The sequence below is a fragment of the Odontesthes bonariensis genome, chromosome 5, assembly GCF_027942865.1.
Source record: "Odontesthes bonariensis isolate fOdoBon6 chromosome 5, fOdoBon6.hap1, whole genome shotgun sequence".
NCBI classification, from domain to species: Eukaryota; Metazoa; Chordata; class Actinopteri; order Atheriniformes; family Atherinopsidae; genus Odontesthes; species Odontesthes bonariensis.
This window is the reverse complement of record NC_134510.1, coordinates 11146014-11167084: the sequence shown is the minus strand read 5'-3', so window position 1 is coordinate 11167084 and position 21071 is coordinate 11146014.

Here is a 21071-nt window from a genome sequence, read left to right as displayed (position 1 = left end):
AACGTCGCAGCTCACGATTCCTGTTCTCACACTGTACGATCCGATGGTCTGATGCGATCTGGCTGCTCACAATACACTACACGTCAGACTCGGTCGCTTCAGCCCCGAATCTCTCTGGACTGACATAGAGACCAATAAAAGAACCGGGAGAGTATTTATTTTATGTTTGCATCGGTAAAGTTTAATGTTCCTGTTGCATTTGAATGCACCGCACAGTTCGTATGACCCCACGTGGGGAGTGCCTCAACAGCCAATCAGGGGCTACGCAGGCCACGTTCAGCCTCTCAGCTCGGAGGTGAACTGCAGGCGCGCGATTTTTACGTCATTTTCTGACCTTAAAGGGATAATCCAGAGTAAAATGCACTTTAGATCAATTTACGGGATGTTGGGAGTACATACGTTGAGTTGACATCAAAATCATGTCATTCGGATGTGTTTTGAGAATTTCGATTTGACCGTTTTTAGCCAAAAGTCGTTAGCCTGGAAGTGAAGGGGGCAAATCATGTCACCGCTACAAAACGCTATTTTTATACCTCTTCTACAGCTCCAAACAACATAACACTTACGTGGTAGTGAGTAGAGGGTCCTTAAAGCCAAACCGAAGTGTCCCGAGGTCTTCATGTGGTCGGATATAGAGTCCAGAATGAATTTAATCAAGCCAGTACCTTTCCGGAAATGTGTCTGCTGCAGCTGCCGCTACAGACCGTGGTGAAGTTGGTTTGATATTGGTTTGAAAAAAAAGACACCTTATTTCCTTATTGTGAATATCTGTCGAATATCCAATGTAAACAATGTTTAATCTAAAAAGGTCTAAATTAATATATTAAAAACATTATTATTAGACTATTAACATTAATATCTTGTAAAGCGACCTTGAGTACCATGAAAGGCGCTGTATAAAACTAATTTATTATTATTAATATTATTAATCCTGCTATCTACAGCCAGGATGGGCTATGAGCAAAATATAGAAACTATAGCAGACTAATGCTGCGTGTACACCAAGAGCGACCTACGCTACCTGAGCGCCGGAAATCATTATTTCTCTATGGAGGGTGAGCTACCTGCGCTACCAGAGCGGATTCTCCAGTGGCGAAGCGACCTGAGCGACCAGAGCGGATTCGAGCGATTAAACTCAAGCTAACTTTATGGTAATGAGCTATGACGCGTTTCGGCGAAAACCAATGACAATCCACAGATTGTAGTGGTCCGACAATCCGCTGGGTTCGCGGAAACAGACGTGTAAACTTTGTTTCCTAGTTCCTACGTCCTGGAAACATGGCCACAGAAAAATTGATTGCCGCGGTGTCCGCCAACGAAATATTATACAACCCCACAGCTTTTGCCTACAGGGATAACAACAAAAAAAACGACGCATGGTTGAGAGGTAGTGAGGTGGTTGGAGAGTGGAGTGGTGAGTTTGTTTGTGCGCTATTTTTGTTTTTGATGAAACGATTTATTCATTTTGCGCCAGGTAGTTTGCCGCCAGTTTTTGTCTACGCATACTTTGCATTCTTTTGTCAATGCATTCTCCTTTCTTAAAAGCAAAGTACTGATGCAAGGTGGTGTTAATCGGTAATCGTTTGTTTTTTTATTTAATTAACTTTAATGTAGAACATGCACGTGTATGTTGTTTAATGTTACTGATGTGAATTTGCTATAGATCTCAATAATCTGAGTACAGCCTGGCATGCTTGCTGAAAATGATATAGTATGTGTATGTATGATGAGTAAAGAACAGTGTTTTATGGTGTGTGTGTGTGTGTGTGTGTCAGTTGTCATTTGCATTCTGTTGGCCTACATTGTACTTACATTACATTTTCTGTTTGTATCTGTTTGTTAGTTGAAGAATGTAAAAAAAAATGGAAAGGTTTGAGGGACACATTGAGGAAGGAGAGGAAGAAGGAGAGAGACAGGAGGAGGAGTGGAGCTGAGGGGGGTCCCAGTAGGCAGTGGCGGTACCTTACTTTGATGGCCTTTGTGGTCCCCTTTATAGAGGACCGGAAGACGTCCTCCAACATGGAGGGGGACGAAAGTGAGGAGGAGGAGGGAAATGGGCAGGACACGCAGGGCCAGAGGGAGGAGCAGGGGCCGCAGCCGCCGCCGCCGCCGCAGCCGCAGCCTCCGCAACAGCAGCAGCAACAGGTGCAGAGGCAGCAGGTGCAGGTGCAGTTGCAGGGGCAGAGGCAGGGGGCGAGGAAGAGGCAGCGGCAGGAGCCTGCTGAGGAGGGGGAGAACCTGCAGGAAAGAATGCTGCAGGTGATGGAGGCAATAGCGAGGAGGCCTGCTCCCCCACCTCCAGTATGTGAGGATGCAGATGCGCTTTTTTTTAAAAGCCTCCTGGAGGAGATCCGCCCCCTGTCTGAAAGAACCAGACAGGATCTGAAATTTAATTTCTACCAAATGGTCTATGAGGCCAAGCAAAGGGAGGGCTGGGGTGAGGCACCAGAGTATAGAAATTTGTGAGGTGTGTGTGTGTGTGTGTGTGTGTGTGTGTGTGTGTGTGTGAGAGAGAGTGAGTGTGTGAGTGAGTGAGTGAGTGAGTGAGTTAATTTGTATTGTTAAATAAAACAATATTATAAATAATTCCTGTTGTTATGTGATGACATACACATACACATCCAGTTTCACTACTTACAATCTGCAAACATGTTATTGTGGTTATTCTTTATACTATAGTTAAACTGGTTCATGCTGATTGCCCTTACGTTTTTTCAGTATAGTGGGAAACACTGTAGTTGGTCAATTGGAGTGGTTCAATGAAATGGGTAAGTCTGGTGAGAGACGAAATGTAGCTCTAGAAATCACATGCGTCCTGATGCACAATCACAAGTTACTAAGAATTAGCAGTAATGTATGGGAAGTAATGCATTAGCAAAACGGTCTTGGGAAGTTGCCATATTGTGGAGTTTTTCATATCTCCATCTTACCTATCCATCCATCCATGTGTATGGCAGTGTTATTGGTGTAGACTACAACCCAGAGTAAGTTGCAAGATCCTCTAGAGTGCACTTAAGGAGAGAGTGCATTAAACACTAACCTGGACACATTAATTGTAAAATTTTCCCATTAATATCATCAAGCCATAAATGTGCACAAAACATTAACCTATACACATTAAGTGTAGGCTTTTTTCACATACACACAAGCATCTATAACCAAATGTCTACTGGTTGACCAAATGTCTAATTTATAAAACCATCCAGCCATGGATGTGCATGCCTGTGTTGTTGTATCCTAGTTTGTGTTCATTGTAGGCCTATAGGGAGGACTTGTAAAATTTGAAGTGGCCCCTCGATTGAAAAAGGTTCCCCACACCTTTTGTAGACTTCCTATAGTCTGTTAAGTGCACTTATCATTAGTAGGCCCTACCATGTTATCTTATCATTATCTTATCACTATGTTATCTTATCATTATCTTATCACTATGTTATCTTATCATTATCTTATCACTATGTTATCTTATCATTAGTACTATCTGTACGAATTATGCATTATGACAAATTATATACAGTAAACCCGCACCTGCTAAAGTTGTGCTTGTGAAGATTGCATCGGTTGCGCTCCTGTGAAGAACTGAAAGGTTATTTTATGGCTAATGACATGGAAGTATGGAATATGCCTTAAATGCATTTGGTGGCTCTGAAAAGAGCCGTTGTGTGGCCGGGTGTCAAGGCTGCCAGGTGACCGCCCCCTCATTGGCGAAGTAGACCATGAACGTCTCCCTCACCCGAATGGCCTCACGAGTGGCGTTGTTGCTGCCTACTCTGGATACGGGCTGGAGGCCAGCTGCATTGCTGTCTGCATCCGTGGGTAAAGCCGTCATCAGTGCCAGGTCGTGAGGGGCGGTGCGCCAGATAATTGTGCAGCACATAGGTTGCTTTAACGCAGGCATCTACATTCTGTGGACTAAGCTCAATGATGCCTTTGTAAATACGCCACTGGGACGTGAGAATGCCGAAGGTGTTCTCCACGACCATCCTCGCATGCGACAGCCTGAAATTGAAGCTTCTGTGGCTGCCAGTCTGGTGACCCGGGAACGGCCTCAGGAGGTTGCGGCGCAGAGGGAAGGCCTCGTCACCCACAAATACGTGAGGCTGTGGTCCCAGGTGCTCCGCTCCCGGCAGCAGCGCATCCCTGGGCAGGTCCAGTTGTCCCTTCTGCAGCTTCTTGCCGAACTTGGAGTTCGCGAGCACGCCACCATCACTGGTCCTCCCATAGGAACCCACGTCCACCACTCGAAAGCAGTACTTGTGGTCCACCACAGCCATCAGGACGACGGAGTACGAGCCCTTGAAGAACAAGGAACCGGACTTACCCGGGGCCTTGCACACGACGTGCTTGCCGTCAATGGAACCGACACAGTTGGGAAAGTCCCACCGACGCCGGAAGCCCTCCGCGATGCTCCTCCAGTCCTCGGCTGTCGGCGTTGGCATGTACTCCTCCACCAGGGCATCCCAGATGGCCCAGGTCACCTGGTTGACGATATTTGCCACCGTCCTCTTCCCCAGACGGTAACTGTTGGCAATTGTTTGGTAGCAGTCTCCTGTGGCCAAGAACCGCAGGCAGATGTACAGGCGCTGATCCGGGGGTATCGGGCGACGGTAGTTAGTCCGCTGCATCGTGATCAGCGGTCCGACCTTTGACAGCAAGCTGTCAAACTGCTCCACTGTCAGCCTGAAGGCACCCTGGAACCTACCCCCGTCCAGCCGCAGCTCCTGCACCAGATGGATGGTAGCCCTCGCCATACTGCTCACGAGCCTGAATAATGTCATGCACCCACATCCTCCTCCTCCTGCGGCGAGTGCTCTGAAGATGCTGCAGGTACAGCAAACCGACGCAAGCAACGATGTCCTGGTCTTCCATGTTGAGAATGATGATAACTGGAGCAGCGAGTCTGAATTTATGGAAGACGTCGCGTGCTCCACTAAGCGGGAGAGCATTTAATTTGTTCTGGACACAGAGGCAAGAGCCAATGTTAAAGCTTCATAGTTTCAGCGTGATTTTTTTATTTCGGGTTTTATTTCGAATTTATTTTATTTTTCACAGTTCACTATTCCTGCTCTTTAGGTGTACCTAATGTAGTTTTACATAATTTGTAACGTGATGTATATCTTGTATTACAAATTGTAAATAACAACACGTTTATTCGTGTACCTGCCCTCTCTTTCCTCATGTTTTTTTCGCGGGGGTGCTGCACAGCCGCAGGGCCTTTAAAAATTGAACATTCTAAATGTGACGTCACGAGCTACCAAAGCTACCAAAGCAAATTCTCAAGCGAAGCTGTTGGTGTACACGCAGAATAACACCGTAACTCCAGCGCAGTAAACAGAACTCGAACCCTATCTTAACAACAGTGCATGGTAAAACAAAGGCAGAGTGCCGTAACCATGGCCGTAACTCCGCTGTAACTTAATTCCAGCCTTCTAAAGTGCAGTGGAACAAAAAAAATACCGTAACTGATGTTACGGGCTTCTGTCTTGCAGCAGGTGTTACACGATTAGCTTGTCTCGGCTTATGCTCACTATGAAGTGAAAACTATCATTAACTTGTTCAGGAAATTGAAATAGTCTGGCGAGGTGGGGCCACAGGTTGGCACATTCCCGGGATGGACCTGCTGCGTCTTCTTCCATTGTTTCGTCCATGGTTTCTCTCATCTAATCTGACTTTGGCGGAAAAGCTGAAGGTGATTGCTGATAGGCTGTCCTAATCAGTGGTGCCTGCACAATCCAATCACGTTTGAGAGGGAAACGACAAATTGAGTTTTTTATTTTTTATTTTACTCACGGTTATGGATAGAAATGTAGCGTAGTAAAGAGTACAATATTTGCCTCTCAAATGTACTTGAGTAAAGTCATGAGTACTCCCCAAAAATGATACTCGAGTAAAGTACAGATCCCTCAAAATTGTACTTAAGTACTGTACTCAAGTAAATGTACTCCGTTACTGTCCGGCTCTGTATACAGAGGAGTTCATGGTCAACCCAGTAACTCCAAGATGTCCAAGTCTTGTAGGTTGTTCGGATGCAAATATACTTTGTAAACCTAAGTTGTGCTGAAGAGATGAAGAGTCTTTATAACCCCTAATCCTAACCCTGACAACTTTCCTGGCCAACTGTGCCTATAGTCTGAGATGTAACTCAGCAGCAGTTTGACCTTGTGAAGAACTCGCTGGAATGTCCACTCCACAGGATGATTGGCAGCTTTCTCAACAATCGAATAATGTTTCTTTCTTGTATGATGGACCCAAATAGTTTGGAAATGGCTTCATCACCCTTCCCAGATTAATGGGCTGCAACAATTGCTTCTCTATGTCCTTTCCTTCTTTGCATTGTACACCTAAATGCTCCAAATATGCAAACTGCCTAAAACTGCTTTTATAGAGGTGCTCACACGATCACTTAATCAGATGTGTTTGATTAGCAGCGTCTGTTTGTTACTTAGCTTCTACTTCCTATAGAAGACGCATTGATGATATGATATACTTAGTTTTTCAAACACTGCTTCTGCATTTTGGTTTAGTTTTTGTTCAGTAAATATTGAACACCTGAGGTTGTAATTATCTAAATTTAAGAGCTGCTGAAGACCGCATGATTGAAAAAAATACATCTTGATACATAGAAGTTTGAAATTAAAAGAGGTGTCCAATGATCTAATCAACGCGACTTGGCAAGTTTCTTTGACTGTCATGCAATTAAAGCCAACGTGTGATATAGTATGTATGTAGTAGCGGGGAAAAAGCACTGGATAACATGCTTGCATCATTTCCTGTGAATTCCTTGCATGCATAAGGGAGTAGTCATCTGAGATCTGCTCACGAACAGTAAAATCCACCATGTATATGAATGTAATTACAGAATAGATGTGTTGGCGGGCCATATTTTCCAAAAAGTATAAGTACATTAGGAATAAAATCCAAAGCAAGAATTGGCCTCTAATTAATCCAAATTTCAGCACATTTCTACAATACTTTTCTTGTGTGTATTGACAACTGCAGAGGACCTGCGAAAGACCTGCATCCAGCCTTTGGAGTGAGCTGTCCCTTTGAGAACTTGTAAGAGTAAAGGATGCTCATACCACGCTCATGTTTTTATACGGACTAAACAGATGCAGGGAGACACGATCGTGAGGCGATACTGATGAAACAGACCAGCACCCAGGCTGCCTTCCTGACTTGCCAAAAAAGGACAAAAAAAAAATCTTCTATTTTTATTCTAATTATATTTGTCTTATTAGAAACATCGTTATAAACAGGTGGTGAGAATGAAGGAAGAGTGACCTGTTTGGAAAGGGGTTTGTCTTGTGAGTGCAGTTTTAAAAGACAAGGATATTTATATTCAGGAGGTTTGTATGGAGTATTTAAATAAATATGTATACAGAATAAGGCTCTGTTTAGGTTTGCCCTTTGAATAAAACACCCACCGTGCTCGGCCTGAGCCACGGATCCCACCCCGATTTAGATTTCACTGCTGGTATGTAGTTTAAATGGGTAAAATGACCTTTTATTATTTCACTCCTCGTAGTTTCACTGTTACATGTAACGTGTGCACAATACACAATGGCAGAATTAAGTGTGCATTGCTGTATCAGAATAATGTTGGCTCATTATTTGAAAGTGACTTTTTGCTTTGTGTTTGCTCTAATGAACGTAACTTTATGAGTAAAGACCGGATTAATCAAGCAGCCTATTGATCCACTTAAGACTTACTGATGTAAGCACACCCATCATGGGGAACATAGTTACTGCCACAAGCTTTCTTCAGAGTAGCTTGTCATTGTGTTGACCAGTTTAGTCATTTTTTTTTCTCAATAAAACACAGTGACTTCTGTATTGGATGTTCATTCACCTTTATTACTGTTATCTTTTTAAGGACTGTTGTTGTTCACTTTACTTCACTGAGCTGAGCTGATTTGTCAGCTTTTGTAAATTAGACAAGAGTAAAGAATGAGTGTTCAGCTCTAAGACCACTCACATGAAAATCATAAAAGAGTTTACATTTATGACAAAACTCATTCATATCAACAAATGACTACAGAATGTATCATTTTAACATACATCGCCCTCTGCTGGATACCACTTTATGACCCTAAAGTTGACAATTTTCAGGATTTTCGTTTTATAAATATATTTTCACAGAAGAGGAATCACCAAGCCTAAACTGAGCATGTATCATATTACATGCACATGCTTTTTTTTTTTGGTGCCTCAAAGTGAACTATGCTATAAAGCAAAAACATGAGAATCTGGAAGGAGGATTTCTCCGTAGAAATAAGAGTAATAAATATCATCTTGTGGGAATTCAAAAGATACAGTCCAGATTAAGCCAATTAAAATCCTATTCATTGTAATCCAATTAAATCCAATTAATCCAAATCCAAATAAATCCAATTCATACAATGCCAATTAAAAATAAATAAGTTGACCAGCTAAGAAAACCAACGGATCTCATTGAAAATTGTCTTCAATTCAATCCCCCATCCTGAGCATGCACGAGGCGACAGTGGAGAGGAAAACTCCCTTTTAACAGGAAGAAACCTGCAGCAGAACCAGACTCAGGAAGGACGGTGTCAACTTGTCGAGCGGTCCGGAGGCAAAAACCAAGGAATAATCCTTTAAGTGGCAATGAAGGTGTGTTTAATGAAACACATGCAAAAGCCAAACTCTTTACAACAACAATACTCATCAGTCTCAAATCTCCAACACTCTACCCCCAACAAAAACATTTTGCCTCACTTTTAAAACCCTACCCTTAGTCACATGACCAATTAGACCAAACCATTAACAGGTAGGTTCAAATATTCACATAATTATCAATAAATCATAAATATGTACATACATCCATAATTTCAATATATACACAATATAATCACCTATTTACAAACCCCTAAACTATTACTTAACACCCAAACATATATACATGAATAAACATATTTACACACTCCCCTACTCCCCCCTCCAACTCGCTACTGTCCTGCGGAACCATATTTAAGGGGTCATGTCCCCGGGGACCTCTTTTGATGCAATATATACACAATATAACAGGCGGCCATCTGCCTCGACCGGCTGGCGCGCACTCACTTGTAGATTGTGCTTTCTGATGAAAAGCCATCGCCAAAGTCTTTACTGTCCAACTAACGTCGTTTACAGCTCTGCCTTTCTTCGCTGCTTGTACACTGTTCAGGGTCCATGTCCGTGCGCTTCCTCTTCTTTAGCGTTCTTGGATCCGTGAATCCGTCTGAGTCCATGTTAGAGCTTTAAGGGATGGACAGAAAACACCGTGAACACCATCAATTCCAAAACTGAACATGAGATTAACCATCAGAACATGTCAATAATCACTGAAAAACGCGACTCACAGTTTCACAGAAAGACGAGTACAGTTATGTTCCTGTATTAAAGTCCAAACACCTTCAGGTTACTAAAACACTTTTCAGGCTTGGGGTGGTTGATATTAATGGCTTCATGGATCTATTAAAGTGAAAAACATTCTTTGACATTTCATTTGAACATTTCAGTATTCTTCACAGCTTCATTCAGACTTACCTGCTGCAGGAGTCTGAGAAAACAGACTATCTTTTGTAGTTCACCGACATGAATCCTTTTTTTAAATCAACGTGACTTTTTAATCTTCCATCAAATATTTGAGCTTTTGCTTCATCAGTGTCTGTTTTGTGTCAGCATTTTGTTCCGACTCTTACGTATCTCTCGTGAACAGGCTTTCCAGTGAGGGCCAAAATGTTTTGTTGCAGTCTGAGTCTTAGAGAGAGGAGACCTTCTCACTGTTTTTTTTTTCTGTGGCGATTGATTGAGTGTAAGGTGCTGACATGTATTGCTCTCTTATCACAAACCTAACCTGCTCAAGAGCAGGAACCTCTGGAAACCTGGAGCTGAAGTTACCTCACCGAGCCTCTAAAGCTGCTTCAGGGTACAGGCCTCCAGATTTCTATAAGACTTCTAAATAAGTTGCAGTGATGCATGCCCTGCTGGCAGCTACAGATCTTAAAGTAAGAATGTACATCTGTCTGTGCTGTGAAGTTCAAACATCTAAGTGATCTAACATTTATGTGAACACATCTCTGAGTAGAGGCAGGACTTTCAGTCAGCACGAAGTCAAAGACACCAATACTAACCTGTTCTTGTGGTGCATTGTCGAGCTTATTTTAAATCTTTTAAAGTGCTGGAACTCTGAGCTGTAACCTCTCTGCTTTCTCAGATGATCAGCAGTCCTTTTGTGACCCTGACTCTCCCGTTTTGTAGCAGTAGCAGCAGAGGAACCACGGTACACTTTGCTGCAAACACAAAGAATACAAGCGACTGATCAAAACTTTAGGCTGAAGTAACACGTTTATAGAGTGTCAGAAGAAAAAATAATGCAAATGTCAATACAACAAAGTAGATGTGCATAAATTATAGTCATTTTCATACCCATTCATACCCAAAAGAAGATTTGGATGGAACAGCAATGGCAGAAATGTTCTTTCTAAACCGAATATTAAACTTACTTTGGTAGACTGTGGTCAGTGTCTTGTCCATTAGCAGCAGCAGTCACAGAGGAAGAACTGCCGTGATTACTGCTGGAGATCTGAGGAACACAGACATTAAAATATTTCTCAATGAGATCATCAAACTTCTGTCAAAGCAAATTATAGTACACTAGAAGAAGGATCACTAATGTGAAAAGATTGAGCATCGCCTTTGTCGTGTTTGGTGTCAGCTGGGGATCTATGAAGCCATTGTTGTATTTGTGGAGGGTGGTGCTGATTTAAGGCGTCGCCGCCGGCTGTGGAGACACCTGAGCGGAGTTTCCTGGGTTATAGTCCCCAACTTCTGTCATATCCGGGGATCTAACAATGTGATGAAAGATGACATCAGCAAACTGAAACATTTCATTGCCAGAAGCAAATGTACGGTGAAGTTGTTGGGTTTAACTACTTAAACCACTTTTTCCAAAAACAACAACAAAAAGTAGAGAATTTGGCAAAATGTCATGAACCTTTACCCTGGTATACAATCATTACCACAGCTAAAACAGTTTTTAATGATCTGGAAATATTACATTCATGCATTGTGTTTCCATTTACATTTCAAAGAGCATTCCAACTGTTTTTTTTTTTGAAAGACAGTCGTGTTAATACTCTTTTTCTGTGGAATTGCCAACGTTCTGACTCCCTGCATGATGTTTTTCTTACCTGATGTAGAAAAGAAGATAAGCTTCTTCTTTGAGGACCGTATGGATGTCGCTCAAAGACACAGTAGAGTCGTTTATCTTATACCACTGTCCGTCGCTGGCCTGTGAGACGCAACAAGAGATTTGTCAGGTTTCACTCTGTAGATTTAGTTTCTGAAATGGATTTCGAGTCTTAAATACAATAAAACCTGCTTAAAGGTAAGTCCAAACAACATCATATGTGCTGTCATAGATTCCACTTCTGAATAATGTTGTGTTCATGTACCTTCCTGAGTTTCATTTAGTACATTTATTGATTGTACTTTTCAGTTAAGACCTCAGTCTGTTCAGACCACTATATGAAGGAGTTCTCCATTAATCTCTGCTGAAGTGAGTTCTTGGTGAAGTGTTGAGGAAAATGTGTGTGTGTGAGTGTATGAGGCAGTGTTCTGATACACTGAAATCGTTGTTTGTGGGATAATCAGTACCTTAGTGTAGCAGAAGTAGTGTCCAGAGTGACAGTGGGCTCCAGAGTGAACCAGTACAGCGAGCAGCCCGTAGATCTGGGGCTCCCCTTCAGACTGAGACATGTAGCGCTGCAGGTCCAGGAACTCTGGATACTTCACATCCTGGTCAACACAAAAGAGAGGATTGATTTCAAAATACCATTCAAATATATGTGGTTGATAATTCAAACGCATGTGAATTGTTCCTATACAGTAAATATCAAAATATGGGTGTCACGGTCCCTTTGTGATTTTTCTTGTAGAGAAGTTTGTGAATCGTTTGAGTGAGAGGGTGAGCACATTGGGGCTGCGGTGGATTTTAAATCCCTTTTTTGCTGTGACCATTTTATTGCACCTGAGGCAAAGATCGCCTAATTAGTTAGAAAAGTGATACATGACAAAGGAAATATGAGCATTTGTAGGAATTTTCACCACCCAGCTTTTCTGACTTGACAAAATGTTTCAGAGCCTTGGAGACACTGGAAGCTTCCTGCACGGAGAGAAAAATCAATTCAGAAGTTTAATGTGTTGTTTTTAGGAGCTCTGACCAAATCTAATGCTTTTACAGCAACAGAAATACAGAACATGTCAGCTCCACGAATGGACGAGGTGTAATTACCGTAACGTCCAGAGCAAGATGTAGAAAAGGCTCAAATGTATGAAAGCTGTGAAATATTAAAATGGGACTTCACACACAAAAAAAAGGATTTACTGAAAACTTACCTCGGGACCTGAGGCACCCGCCAAATACTTGATCGATGAAAGTTTGCCTGTCCATTCTGTCACCAGCATAGAAGAGGATGAAAATCAACTCATTGGGGCGAAGACACAAGTCATTGTGTCACAGGCAGTAATTCTTAATGTTTGTGGATGAAAACTCTCCTTCAGTCAAATACTTTTGACCTGAGAGGATTGTGTCCCTACTGATACCGTTCACCCTTTCCCACACCAGCTAGTACAGATTTTATCCAGGTGTGGAAGATGTTTGCTTTGAACAACCTTGACAAATTAAAATCACACTCAGGTGGTTTCAGGTAAACAGGACCTGTGCATAGCTTCCACTGTGTACCGCAGGAACTCATGAGCATCTTCTTGGCTTCCATGGCTGAAGTGCTCCGCAATAACTGTGTGGGAAAACAAATAAAAGATGAAGAAGAAACGTCAGCGTGATTAAGTATATTGCAGTTAATCTGTACAAATGGAACACAGAGATTCTCCTGTATGGATGCTGTTCCATTCATCAAGTTTCCAAAAACTGAGCTGGGATTTTCTGCAGAAATGAAAACGATCCAAACACTTGTCAGTCTTTGCTGCTCGATGCCGCTGTTGTGTTTGATGACATCAAAATGTTGTTTACTTCAACAAGCTGAAAGTCTGATAAACGTGAGAGTCTCTCGCCGGGTGCTGTGGCGCACGCCTGTAATCCAAGCTACCGGGAGGCTGAGGCTGGTGGATCGCTTGAGCTCAGGAGCTCATCACCTCTTTACTGGTTTGATTAATTGAATACGTCCACAGAGATTCTTTTGGGGTGACAATGAGACACACACAACATAAATATGCAAACATTTTAGACTGTCTATCGTGTGACCTTCTCTACAGTTCTTGGATGTTTGTTAGATTGTAATATCAGCACTTGACATCTTCGAGTGTGTGCAACACTCAGACTATAAGACAGTGATGCAGATGAACTGCAAGAATTCTTACTGTTAAACAGCAGAAGTGTAAAGTGAAACATGCTGTGTGTGTTACTGTGCTCATGAGTATTATTTCATGTCTTCTGCTGTGACAGAGGTCGTACTAATTCTGTGAATTACAACATTCGCTTTGCTCCAATCGTGCAGTTGTGTGGCAACATCACACTTACACTGATTTTTATTTGAAAATGTCTCTGACTGTTTCTGCAGAGGTGACATGTGGTTTTATCACAAGTGCTTCTACTTCTGCTCAGTTAACATGTTAAACATGATCTTTTTAAAACAACCTGATGTGTCATTTAAAGTGTGCGTTTGTTGTACCCTTGAACAAGGGAAATAGCGATGGGAGAAGGAATAAATGAAACAGTCGCTCTCTCCTTCACTCCTCTTTACTGAGTCTTCATCAACCATAAGCACAGCAAATACAAAATACATATCTGGCATAATCACACCCCGCTTCAGGGCCACAGCAACCATGTCTAGCATACGTTTTTACCATTTTCTAAATCATCTTTTTAACATAACCTACTATATTGCCATGAAGATATTATAAATGTTTTTTTTTTAACTTTTACTTATCTTGCTGCTGACACAAATTGAACTGAACAAATAAAAGAGTAAGCACATTCCTTATGTTAAAACTCTTAACTCGCTAGTGTAGCCACGAGGTACCTAGCCGCTTAGCTTGAACCTGTTTCCATGAGCTATACACGACTTCTAGACACTCAATAAAACGATTCTCCTTATGTAACAACCTACAATCACACAGAGAAAACTCTTATGAACATGATATTAACAAATTTACATTGTTTTTTACTTATAAATACAGTACCTTAAACAAGGGAAATAGCGATGGGAGAACGAATAAATGAAACAGTCTGTCGCTCGCTCCTTCACTCAGTGGCGGTCCGACACTGATTTATCCCCCGGGCGAAACCCGGTGTTGGTGCCCCCCCCCCCCCCCCCCCCCCCCCCCGGTTTTTTTTTTTTTTTTTGTTGGGATAGTTTTTTTTGTTTGTTTTCTTTTCTCATCGTTTTTTTTTTGTACCCCCCCCGCCCTGCTCACGGAGAGATGTTGCACTTCACTGTGCGTTGTGGTGGAGGACGCCAAAACGAGGCTGGAACTCGGCTCACAGGACGCAGCAGGAGGTAAGAAAATGTTCATAAATGATTTTGCTAATATGGGATGTCATACAGCTTCATGTCAAAAGAGGCGAACTATCCCTTTAATCTTAAAATGCATTTACATTCAAGACCAAATTAAACTACTTCTAACTAGCAACTGTATATATCAGTTATAATATTACTTATCACATACTCCCCCTCAAAAATAAATGTTGTCCTCAACATCATTACTTTTAACCTGAAATACCAAAATGCATTTAAGCATGCTCAAAGCACTTGTTACTCTTTTTACACATTCAATGTTTTCAGTCCACAAAACACATACTAGTAATTGTCGCATATCTGCAGAAATGTCAAAACTGTTCACAGTATGTCCCTTGCAGAAACCACAGTCAACTTTGTAACAAAGTCCTCAACTGTGCAATGTCTTTGACAGCAACACTCTTTGCTTAAAGTCCATGGATGAAAGACACTCTCAACTGTCCAAGGCAGAAATAAGTCAATTAGTTTACATCCCATACAAACAAAGGTGCTGGTTGTAATGCTGCACTGGCTGTGTCCATACTTGGGGCCTTACATAAAAGGGAAGTGCAGCAAGACTGTAGCAGGATGGAGTTCCAATTTTGTCATATCTGAGGGTCTTTGGTGGCCTGCGTTGTCTCTGAGGCCGCTGAGGTCTCTTCTCCATTTCAATTTCCTGTGCATCGTCCATTGAAGAAAGTGATGCCTCATCCTTTGTATCAGCTGCGTTGTCATCCTTGCCATCCTGGCTTTCTGGTAGGTTATCATCACTGTTCTCTATAAGAGGTGGTTCTGTTGCAGGTTTATTTGGTTCTGGTTCAAACACGTCACCTGGCATGACAGGAGTCTCTCTCACTGATTCTAATGGTTGAGCCATGATCTGAGGGGGCATGAAAGAATACTCATCCTCATCTTCTTCATCCTCTGACTCCTCTCTGACATTATCAATCACTGTAGCTTTCCTTCTTGGTGTCGCAGGTGGGTCTACTTCAGTTTCTAGCGGCAGGTGATCACATGGTAAGAGGAGGTTTCGATGCAGAATCCTAGACTTGCCTTTCCCATGTTCAGGTCTCAGCTCGTAAATGGGGACATCCTCTCCGACTTGCCGAACAACAGTATAAACCATGTCTTCCCAGTGATTCCTCAATTTTCCAGGTCAACCACGAGGAGTCATATTTCGGACCAAGACACCATCACCTGGAAAAAAAACTGAACTTAATGAGCTCAATCGCTTGAGCTCAGGAGCTCTGAGCTGCAGTGGACTATGCCGATCGGGTGTCCGCACTAAGCTCGGTACCGATATGGTGCTCCTGGGGGAGCCCGGGACCACCAGGTCGTCTAAGGAGGGGAGAACCGGCCCAGGTCGGAAACGGCGCAGGTCAAAGCCCCCGTGCCGCTCAGTAGTGGGATCGCACCTGTGATTAGACGCTGCAGTGCAGCCTGAGTCATACAGCGGGACCCAGTCTTTTTACACTCTTTGTTCTCTCCAACAAAATACTGGGACAACACACACGCTCCAACATCACCTCTTTACACGTTACAGCAGTTTCTCTATCTTCTCTTTTCCATTGAAAAGCACAGCTGTTTCTTGGACCTGCAGCGCCCCCACCTGGAGAAGACGAGCAACGACCATCAGCCACATCACTCACCGCTGCTTCACAGATACACTCTGCTCCATCACTCATTCAATCAAGCTGCTGCTGTCACATCACACACACTTTGAGGAGACTTTTACTGCTTTGATTAATTGAATACGTCCACAGAGATTCTTTTGGGGTGACAATGAGACACACACAACATAAATATGCAAACATTTTAGACTGTCTATCGTGTGACCTTCTCTACAGTTCTTGGATGTTTGTTAGATTGTAATATCAGCACTTGACATCTCCGAGTGTGTGCAACACTCAGACTATAAGACAGTGATGCAGATGAACTGCAAGAATTCTTACTGTTAAACAGCAGAAGTGTAAAGTGAAACATGCTGTGTGTGTTACTGTGCTCATGAGTATTATTTCATGTCTTCTGCTGTGACAGAGGTCGTACTAATTCTGTGAATTACAACATTCGCTTTTCTCCAATCGTGCAGTTGTGTGGCAACATCACACTTACACTGATTTTTATTTGAAAATGTCTCTGACTGTTTCTGCAGAGGTGACATGTGGTTTTATCACAAGTGCTTCTACTTCTGCTCAGTTAACATGTTAAACATGATCTTTTTAAAACAAGCTGATGTGTAATTTAAAGTGTGCGTTCTTTATCTCAACAGTTAGGTGTTAGAAATGAGCAGTTTCTCCTCTCTCAGGTAGATGTGGTATTTCTCAAAATCCCTTCCTATAATTGTACATTTTAGTTAATAGAGTCAAATAATCTGAGATGGAGACAGGATTCTAAATTGTTAGTGTTGCTGGGTTTCAGGGTGAGAAATGAATTACATGTTAAAATGAAATGAGGGCTGAGTCTTTGTACTGACGAACAGAACTGGGAGTTCTATAGTTCACTTCCTGAAAAATACTAAAGAACAAACATGAAGATGGATCACTGAAGGTTTCTTTATACCTGTAATGGAAAACAAACACAGTTTTGTTGCTTCATATTTGTTTTAGCAGCAATTTAACTGAAAAAAAACTTGAATTTAGATTTTTTTTCTGTAATAGATACATAAAAAGGAGAAACTGAAACATTTCCCCTCAAATTAATATAAACTATAAACTGTAAGTTATCGTCTGACTCTGTCTGAATATTATTCATGTAAGAGAAGGAGTGGATCAAACACTGTAAACAAATACAACAACACAATGTTAAAACATATTTTCAAAAAAGACAGTTGAGGAAATCTCATCTGTTTCACTCATCGTGTAAAAAGTTCTATTATAAAATGATGAAGCTGAAAGGGAAACATGAAACTGTACAAGTGGAACACAGAGATTCTCCTGTATGGATGCTGCTCCATTCATCAAGTTTCCAAAAACTGAGCTGGGATTTTCTGCAGGAATGAAAATGATCCAAATGTTACAGGTCTCGGGCACGATGACCACAATAACAAAAATAATTAAATCTATAAAATAAAGGTGGAGTCTTATTAGCAAGAAACACATATACAATTTACAACCAGTGCATTTTCTTGTCCTGTTTACATCATAGCTAAAGTCTAAATGAAGGTCTAAATAAAGGTAAATTTACAGCAATATGCATCTGTAATTATCGTAGTTGTTATTACTGCCTAATACAGTTTCAGTCGACTTACAGGCTACATAAGGGATCCTTTAACACCACATTCAATTCAATTCAAAAATACTTTATTTATCCCAGAGGGAAATTAAATGTTGATGTAACTCAATTAAATCAAGGAGTTATTATAGATGCTGATGGCTGTGGGCAGGAAAGATTTCCTGTAGCGGTCCGTTTTGCATCCAAACTGAAGAAGCCTTTGACTGAAGAGACTCTGTTTTCCGATAACAGTCTCATGGAGAGGATGTTCAGGGTTGTCCATAATTCTCTTGATTTTATGCAAAATCCTTCTTTGCATTATTGTCTCCAGAGGTTCCACAGTCGTCCCCAGAACAGAACCAGCCTTCCTTATCAGGTTGTTGAGTCTTTTTAGGTCCCTGGTTCTGATGCTGCTGCCCCAACAGATGACGCCAGAGGAAATGACACTCTCAACAACAGACTTGTAGAAGATCTGAAACATCTTGCTGTAAACCATGAAGGACCTTAGCTTCCTCAAGAAGTACAGTCTGCTCTGTCCTTTCTTGTAGATGGCTTCACTGTTGTGTCTCCAGTCCAGTCTGTTGTCCAGATGAACACCAAGGTATTTATATTCCTCAACCACCTCCACTTCTTCTCCCATGATGGAAACAGGGTTTGATCTGACCCTGTTTCTCCTGAAATCAACAATCATCTCCTTTGTTTTGTTAACATTCAAGATGAGATGATTGTTCCCACACCATGCCACAAAGCGGTCCACCAGCTCTCTGTACTCAGCTTCTTGTCCATCTCTGATACACCCGACAACTGCAGAGTCATCTGAATATTTCTGTAGATGACAGGTGTAGCAGTCACAGTGCCGTGTGGATTAAGAGTTTTTCAAACTTTGACAAAACCAACATTCCTGTGGGGGATGTTTACGTATGTGGATATAAACCAGATCTTCATTTTCTTTCCACATAGGAAAAAGAGACAGAAACTGCCTAATTTACAACACCCTTAAGAGCTTTTGGGGAGTCGAACTCCAACAGACACTTGCCATTAAAATTGGAAAACTCGAATGAACAAAGAACTCACTCTTGGAAAAGTGGGACACTTACTATCTTATCTAGACCATAACTCGAAAGTTGACACTTTAACACCCCTCTTCACCATCAGACCGACCAGATGGCTATACATACGAACTGAGAAGACTCACTTTTAGTAAATCTTAAAACTATATTAAATGTGTTTGATAACCGTGTACAATTTCTTTCAGGTTTCCCGCTTGATCACAAGACGCATATAGAGACAATTTGTACGATTCTGGCTTAAATATTGACAAAGAACTGATTTTGGTGGAAAATGCCCAACCTGCCTGATGGAACCACATTGCCCCCTAGTGGTCTGCAGTGTTGATTAGTTGAGAGGACTCAGTAAAATGGACAATATATGCAACTAGTAACTTCTAACGATGTCCCTTCGGTATCTATTTGGTATTTGTTTAGTGTCCCCATTGTTAACACAGAAATTTGCATCGTGTAATTCACTATTCATTTGTCACGATTTCATAGATATTCATCTGAATTTTGAAAGTCATAATTGTCTTTATCATGTGTGTTATTTTGATGTCTTTATATTACAAGTCTATGTTATATCTTTAATCTGCATATCTTAACAAGATGTGGTGTTTTCAGAATCACCGAGACAAATGTTCTATGAGATGGGAGTAATGGAGAAACACAAAGTTCTTTGTCTAAATCCAGAAATCCCCCTAGCACAGATCACCTTACAGAGACATGCACACAGTTCAAGCATGTCATTGGCTGAAAAAGTAGTGTAAGCCCCGCCTCCGAGAGTCAAAACCCGGAACCGCGGAAAACACAGTCTCTCTTGCCTTTTTCCCCGCTGGCGCTCGTGCTTGCTGGCTCGCTTCAGGCGTCTGCGCTTGCCCTCTGGTGCCCTGGATCTTGTTCCAGAAGGGTTCCAACCCAGAGTTTCAGAAGAAGATTTGAGCAGAAAACAGCTGCTCATAGACTTTTAGAAATGGTTTAAGCAGAAGAGAAGAGCTCGCCGGAGTTTGGGAGTTTTTCCCATAATCTCAGGAGAGAGCGGAAGGACGTGTGGATAACGATGCAGCGGACGACCGGAGGAGACCCTCCAGAACCCAGTGAGACCCCGGAGACGAGAAAGAAAGACCCGAACAAAGAAACAGATTGAAATACTCTGAAGATGCACGTTTTACGTGTTTGTGTTCGTCCCTCGCCATCCACGTCCTAACCAACCTGTTTCACGCCATCATCACCTTTTCCTACCAAGAAAGCCAACTCCAAGCAACCTTTTATTAATCTTCTGTGAACTTAAGTTCACTTCATCAGAGAAAGCAGCAACGGACCAACTCTGACACAACGATGGATTTGATCATCCCACAGTAAAGCCCTTGACATCATCGTCCCCGTTTCCCGGTGAAAGAAGCAACTGAGAAGCTAAAAAGGTCAGCCACCACAGCCAGGAAGGCCCAGAGAGCGGAAGAGAAATCCCCTCGGACCCGCGTGGCCGCTACCATTGGTCCGAAACGACTGAACAGAACTTCAGCACAGTAAGACCGACCCGTTTTCACCTTAAAGTGGGTTTGATGGATGTCTCGAGGCTTTCACAGAATGATAAATTAATCCGAAATGTCAGTACAGTATTTAGATTCAAATAGTCAGCCAACCCAAACTATTTGAATAAATCCAGTATTTTCCCATTCCCCATATTTTATTTTATATTCACTAAGTGTTTTATATAATCACCCATATGCAATGCATCTCCTGTTTGTTTAAAGGTTCATGTCTAAGATCATATCATTGTAATAAACAGCTCATATATCTATATATATATGTTATAATCACAGATTGTGTCGTATGCTTTCTTTACGTAATGTCTGTCCAACCAAACGAGAACTTCACGAAAGTAGCGAGATATGAGACTGAATATTAATTGAATATTAATTTAACACCAGGATCGTAAGATTTCGAACAGTTTTCCGACCGGACTGTGACTTAAAATTAAGTCAAAACCTAGGTTGGTGGTGCCCCTAAATTCGAGGTAAGGTTTATTTGAGACTGTAAGAACATCTCATAAATCCTTATATTTAATAGGTATATAAATACCCGGTAACGCTACACAGGAGTCTGACTTGTACTGGAAGTCTGAAGTGTACAGAGTGAACAGGAATGGTGAGAGTACAGTCCCCTAATTTCCCCTAAGTTCACTACTATAAACATATTGCAAAACTAAGGATTGCTCATCTGTTTTCTTATATAAGTGCATAACACTTATCAAAATATGGACATGCACTTTAGAAAGTATATCAATGACCTCAATATG